This window comes from Scyliorhinus torazame, chromosome 5 (genome assembly GCF_047496885.1).
Source record: "Scyliorhinus torazame isolate Kashiwa2021f chromosome 5, sScyTor2.1, whole genome shotgun sequence".
Classification (NCBI taxonomy): domain Eukaryota; kingdom Metazoa; phylum Chordata; class Chondrichthyes; order Carcharhiniformes; family Scyliorhinidae; genus Scyliorhinus; species Scyliorhinus torazame.
This window is the reverse complement of record NC_092711.1, coordinates 103,701,033-103,707,745: the sequence shown is the minus strand read 5'-3', so window position 1 is coordinate 103,707,745 and position 6,713 is coordinate 103,701,033. Positions and strand designations below refer to the sequence as shown.

General features: G+C 46.6%; 1 long non-coding RNA gene across 1 annotated transcript; it reads left to right on the top strand.

The window, feature by feature from the left end:
• Positions 1-767: 767 nt before the first annotated feature.
• On the top strand, positions 768-6,249 carry LOC140419293 (uncharacterized). The gene is made up of 2 exons (XR_011945678.1): positions 768-960; positions 3,076-6,249. It is a non-coding gene; the product is annotated as an uncharacterized lncRNA (long non-coding RNA).
• Positions 6,250-6,713: the final 464 nt, after the last annotated feature.

Genomic DNA, 6,713 nt, shown 5'->3' with positions numbered 1-6,713 from the left:
TGTGTGTGTGAGAAGCATCTGAAGCACCAGGAACCAGCTGGACCAGCAGAGCTGAATGTTTTCCAGTGCAGCCACAGAACTGTACTTATTCCAGCTTCCAAGTCCACCTGAGAACCAACCTCCTGGCTATTCATCTACAATAAGCTTCAGAGCCTCATGAGAATTATTTGTTTCTAAAAACGCTTCACTCCAACTAAAGGAACAGCTCAACAAGAAGACAACAGGCCTGCAGCGATATAAAGATTGCAGTCTACATTCCATTTTCATCATTACAACTTCACCTTGATCTGTACTTAATTTCTGTGTATGTGTCAGTGAGTGTGAAAGAGACGAGAGACTGAGATGTTCAAACATCCAGGGAAATAGTGTGATAATAAATAACCTTTATTCCTTTAAAAATTACCAGTAAGCCTGCTGCTGAAATGTATTTTAAATAAAGAAAAATCACACTGAGGGTAAGGAAATATCACACAAACATCCTGATAATGGAATGGAAAGGACCACGAAATGTAATCAAACGCTGTATAACCCCTTTCAGGTAGCTATACAGAGGCTGCAGCCTCTCACACTGAATGTCTACGTAATCCAGAGACACCTCCAGGCCACAAACATCAGCTGCAGCCTGAGATTGAGTGAAACATTTTAAAAACCTGTTGCACGGTAAATTACGGGCGGGCACTAGGACCCGGCTGGGAACAGAAACTTTCAGGTCCCGTCCACAGCTTCTGCATCACCGAGGCCAGCGCATGCGCTCTGCTGCCTCGGTGAACCAAGATGGCGGCTGTGAACCAGGGCCTTCTCCCGGGACAGAGCTGACCGGCGGTGATGTGACCTGAGGATCACCGCACCTCAGGCAAGGGGCCAGGTTGGGAAGGCGGTGCCTTCAGGAATAACTGGGAAGGTGATGTTTGGGCAGTTGCTGCAGTCTGTGTAGTGAAGGTGCTGTCACAGTGGTGTGAGGTGAGGAAGTACAGGATTATCACCCAGCAATGATCAATTAAGGGGAATGTAAATCCAGCTCAGGCTGCTTTCAGATTGGAAAGGGAGCTAAGGTGTGTCCTCAGAGCTGGTGAATGTTGTGGCTTTGGCAGTTTCTCTATAAAGTCATTCCCTCCCTCTCCCACCTCTATCTTTAGAGTCAGAGAGTTTTACAGCACAGAAAGAGGACCTTTGGCCCATTCATAATCTTTATTATTGTCACAAGTAGGCTTACATTAACACTGCAATGAACTTATTGTGAAAATAAACTAGCCGCCACATTCCGGTGCCTGTTCGGGTACAATTCAGAATGTCCAATTCCTCCCACAAACACGTCTTTTGGGACTTGTGGGAGGAAACCCACATCGTCAGAGGGAGAATGTGCAGACTGCACAGACAGTGACCCAAACCAGGAATTGAACCGGAACTGAACCAGCCCTGATGCTGTGAAGCAACTGTGCTACCGTGGCACCCAGCATGGCAGCCAGTCCTCGAATAAGCTAACGGGAGCCTTACCCTCCACACTTTCTGACAGGCCGACGACTCAGATGTTCTTTATCCGACCCTCGGTTCTCCAAGTCATCCATGACCTCCGAAGGCCACTCGGTTGGTTTTCAAAGGATTGAATTTCGACGGAGGCATCTTGCTGAACGTTCAGGATTCTCTCCTCCGGTTCATTGAGTCTTTTTTAAAAATAAATTTAGAGTACCCAATTCATTTTTTCCAATTAAGGGGCAATTTAACGTTGCCAATCCATCGCCCCTCCACATCTTTGGATAGTGGGTGCGAAACCCACGCAAACACGGGGAGAATGTGCAAACTCCTCACGGACAGTGACCCAGAGCTGGGATAGAACCTGGGACCTCGACGCCGTGAGGCAGCAGTGATATCCACTGTGCCACCGTGCTGCCCAGATCATCGAGCCCCTTCATGGTGTTTTGCAGCTGGTCCCCATGAGCTCACAGATATTGAGTCAGCACACACCAGCTCTGGTCAGTAACACGGATAATGCCGGCAGTCATCATTTTCGCCGCCTCCATGAGAGCCTCGGAGAGCGCGGGGTCGAGAGACCTACTGAGGGTCAGGCCGCCATGTTGAAAAGGTGGCTCCATTCCCGCTGAATCCACCTGCGCTGTTTTGTCAACAGATTTCTTCACTTTATTTGGCATAATCCTACTAAACTGAACCCTGACGTCTTCCAGGGACATGATAACAATATTAATTTAAAGATCAGATTATAGGTGAGTGGCACCAGAATCTGCGGAAAAGCAGCTACTCCCGCACCACAAGCCCGACACCCCGGCACAGACAGATTTCTGATCGATGAACGTGCCGAGGGTTATGGGGAACTGGCAGCTAAATTAAGAGAAAGCTGAGATGAGGAGGGATTTATTTTCTCGAGATTGTGGTGAAGCATTGAAATTCTGTACCCCAGAGGATTTACAGTGCAGAAGGAGTCCATTTGGCCCGTCGAGTCTGCACCGCCCTTGGAAAGAGCACCCTACTTACGCTCAAGCCTCCACCCGATCCCCGTAACCCAGTAACCCCACCTAATCTTTTTGGACACTAAGGGCAATTTAGCATGGCCAATCCACCTAACCTGCACATCTTTGGACTGTGGGAGGAAAGCGGAGCATCCAGAGGAAACCCACGCACACACGGGGAGAACGTGCAGACTCCGCACATACAGTGACCCAAGCCGGGTATCGAACCTGGGAACCTGGTTCTGTGAAGCAATAGTGCTAACCACTGTGAAATGAGGGATAATGTGGGAAAACGGTGTTGTGGTAGATCAGCCAATGATCCCATTGAATGGTTCAGGCTCGATGGGCCGAATGGCATACTGCAGCTCATATTTGTTGTGATCTCCTGGACAGGAAGCTGTGAGCTTGGATCTATCAATCAGCATCTTCAGGAGAATAGGGAGGGTGAATATTAGATACAGCAGAGTGAGAATGGAGGGAGAGTGTGTGGGATGGTGATTTACAGCTTTGGGGGAATAAGAGAGGAAAAAATGTGACATAGAAAATAGAATTGTCTGTTATGAGTTTCTATCCTGTACTGACACTGAAGAATTTTGTAAATTGTTTTTTACAGGATATTAGACGAGGAGGAATTACAGACAGAAATCTCAGACGTTACGTCTCGACCTGACAGAGTCACTCGATTCCTTGGAACCTGAATAGCATCAGCCTTTGAATCTAGAAGGTGAAATGTTTGCCCGAACTGTCAGCTAAAGATTTCAAACATCAGTGTGACTGGAAAAGCACCGAGACCCACACAACACACACCCGAGTGAGAGTGTTCCAGTGAACTGACTGTGGAAAAAGCTTCAACCAGTTACACAGCCTGAAAAACATCACACCATTCACAGTGCGGAGAGACCGTACACGTGTTGTGTCTCTGGACGAGGCTTCAACTGATTGTCCCGCCTAGAGAGACACGAAGAGACCCAAAACATGGAGAAACCGTGGAAATGTGGGTACTGTGGGAAGGGATTCAAAGCCCCGTCAAAGATGGAAACTCATCAACGTAGTCACACTGGAGAGAGGCCATTCATCTGCTCTCAGTGTGGGAAAGGATTCACTCAGTTATCTGACCTGCGGAGACACCAGCGAGTTCACACTGGGGAGAGGCCATTCACCTGCCCTCAGTGTGGGAAGGGATTTACTCAATTATCCAACCTGCAGACACACCAGCGAGTTCACACTGGGGAGAGGCCATTCACCTGCTCCCAATGTGGGAAGGGATTCAGTGATTCATCCAGCCTGCGGACACACCAGCGAGTTCACACTGGGGAGAGGCCATTCACCTGCTCTCAGTGTGGGAAGGAATTCAGTGATTCATCAAACCTGCGGACACACCAGCGAGTTCACACTGGGGAGAGGCCATTCACCTGCTCTCAGTGTGGGAAAGGATTTACTCGAGTATCCAAACTACAGACACACCTGCGAGTTCACACTGGGGAGAGGCCATTCACCTGCTCTCAGTGTGGGAAGGGATTCAGTGATTCATCCAACCTGTGGACACACCAGCGAGTTCACACTGGGGAGAAGCCATTCACCTGCTCTCGGTGTGGGAAGGGATTTACTCAATTATCCAACCTGCGGACACACCAGCGAGTTCACACTGGGGAGAGGCCGTCCACCTCTCACTGTGAGACGGGATTGCATGTTTCACCACACCTGCTGTGACACCAACAATTTCACAATCGATTACAGGGGTTGGATTCTGCTGTTATTGTTTCTGCTCTACATCCAGGACTGCATTTTGTTCATTCTGACAGGTGGTCAGTGGGGATGGTCGGAGGGTTTCTTTCTGCTGGACTGGCCGATCTCACAACTTTGCCTCCAATGGGCTGATGCTCTTTGAGCTTTGTTGCTAATACCTGGCTTCGAATTGTACAAGGATCATAGAGTGAAAGGGTATTTGGAAGTGTGAAGATATTTAGTTTCCATTTCCATTTCAAACCCCCTAAAGCATGCCACGTTACCATGGAGATGGGCCCTGGTGGTTACATGGTTCTTTTGTTTAATTTATCTGGGTGTTCCTCACAGAGGAAAACAACATGGTATGAGGGGCAAGTTGTCAGAGGTGGTCTGGGAAACTGATTGGTACAGGGAATGCCTAATATTTAAGGAATTATTACATATTTATCAGGGGGTCGGTTAGCTCAGTTGGCTGCACAGCTGGTTTGTGATGCAGAGCAAGGCCAACAGTGAGGATTCAACTCCCGTACTGGCTGAGTTTATTCATGAAGGCCCCGCCTTCGCAACCAGGCCCCTCGCCTGAGGTGTGCTGACCCTCAGGTTAAATCACCACCAGTCAGCTCTCTCTCTGTCAAAGGGGAGAGCAGCCTATGGTCCTCTGGGATTTTTGCAACTTTTATTTTGCATATATACAACAAATATAGATTCCTTTAAGGAACAAAAATCCAACAGGAAAAGTGATGTAACCGTGGCTAACAAGAAACGTTAAAGATTCCATGAGATCCATTAGAATTCAGCAAAGGAGGATCAAGAAACTGATGAAAGCAAACCGATGAGAAACATAAAAACCGATTGGAAAAGCTTCTCCAGGAATGTGAAAAGGAAAAGATTAGCAAAGACCAATGTGTGTCCATTCCAGGCAGAGACAGGAGAGTTTAGAATGGGGAGTAAGGAAATGACAGATAAACTAAACAATGTGTGTCTGACTTCACAGAGGAAGATACAGAAATTGTCCAAAAAACACCAGAGAACCAAGAGACTGGCAGAGATTAGTATTGGTGAAAAGGTAGTACTGGAGAAATTAATGGGCTTTAAAGTGAATAAATCCCCAAAAGCTGCTGATCTACATCCCAGTGTTGAACGAGGTGGCTGTAGAGATCTCTATTTCACATTCTACATTCTCTTGACACTATCTATAACGGACAAACCTTTTGTCTGAGCCAAACATTTCCTTTTTACGTAGTCACAGAAGCTTTAACAGTCCATTTTTAAGTATTTTGCCAGTTCACATTCTATTCTATTCTCCCTTTGTTTCTCAGTGTCTTGGTCGAAGAACTGAAGTAAATCCTCGGGAATGAATCATCACTTCGGACAGGTTCTGAGACAATTAAGTTTTGACTTCCAGGACAGAGTAACGATAATCGTGGAGTGTGATTTTAGATTGTGTAAATGGGCAAAGTTCTGTTTTATAGTTTACTGTGTAGGTTTCCGAGGTAAAGTAGCTTCTAGTTTGTTTGTTGTATTAAAAGTCATAAAACTTAAAAGGATCCTTTAATTTGTGGACTGGGAACTTGATTTTTTTATAAGAAGTTGCTGACCTTTATGGAGATCCTTATCGACGAGTTTTGATTTCCTATTTGAGCCTCGGGCACCTTTCTTTCTGTCTCTATTGCTCGTGTCACTGACAGCCAGGCGACGGAGCTGAGGGCTGAATTTAGCTGAGAATAACAGGGCCTGTGTCCCAGTTGGGAACTGCCATGGGCATCGCTAATAGAGACAGGAAGATGCTGGCGGACTGGCTGGGAATTGCACATCCAACCAATCAGGGTTCAGGGGCGAGGGTCACTGAGGCTGACGGTGATGTGACCCCCCAGGGTTCAATGCCCCAGTGTCCAAAGCGGGGAGTCATGGGGACACAGTACAGAGGAGCTAAAGGGAACCATTTGGGACCAGAACATTGTGAACATCCTGTTACTCTGGTTTTCTTTGATCCTCAAGTAATTTTCTGTTAGTTTTTTTTAACCACGCTCTGTTTCATCAATAAACTTTTAACAGGAAATTATTTGAATTGGTTGGACCTTTCCTGATTAAATTTGTTCACTTTCGGGTAAGTGGGTGAGATGGATTGACAGGCTCTTTAACAGAAAGTGAGTCCCTCTAAGGTAGTTGGCAAAGGAGCCAAAGGGGTAGAGGAAATTTGATTTTTCTTTTGACACAGTGTTTGAAAATGGAGTTCAGGGAATCAATTGTGACTGACTAATTTATCAAGGTTCTCTGAGGAAGTAACAAGGGATGTCAATAAAGGGGAACCTGTAGATGTGCTTTATCTGGATTTCCAGGAAGTATTTCTCATTGTGCCACATCAAAGGTTATTACACACAAAATAAGAGCTTGTGGCTTGGGGGCAACACATCAGCATGGATAGAGGATTGGTTAGCTAACAGGAAGCAGCCAGTAGGTATAAATGGGTCGTTTCTGGGTGGGTAAGATGTGACAAGTGGAATGTCACCAGGATCAGTGCTGGGC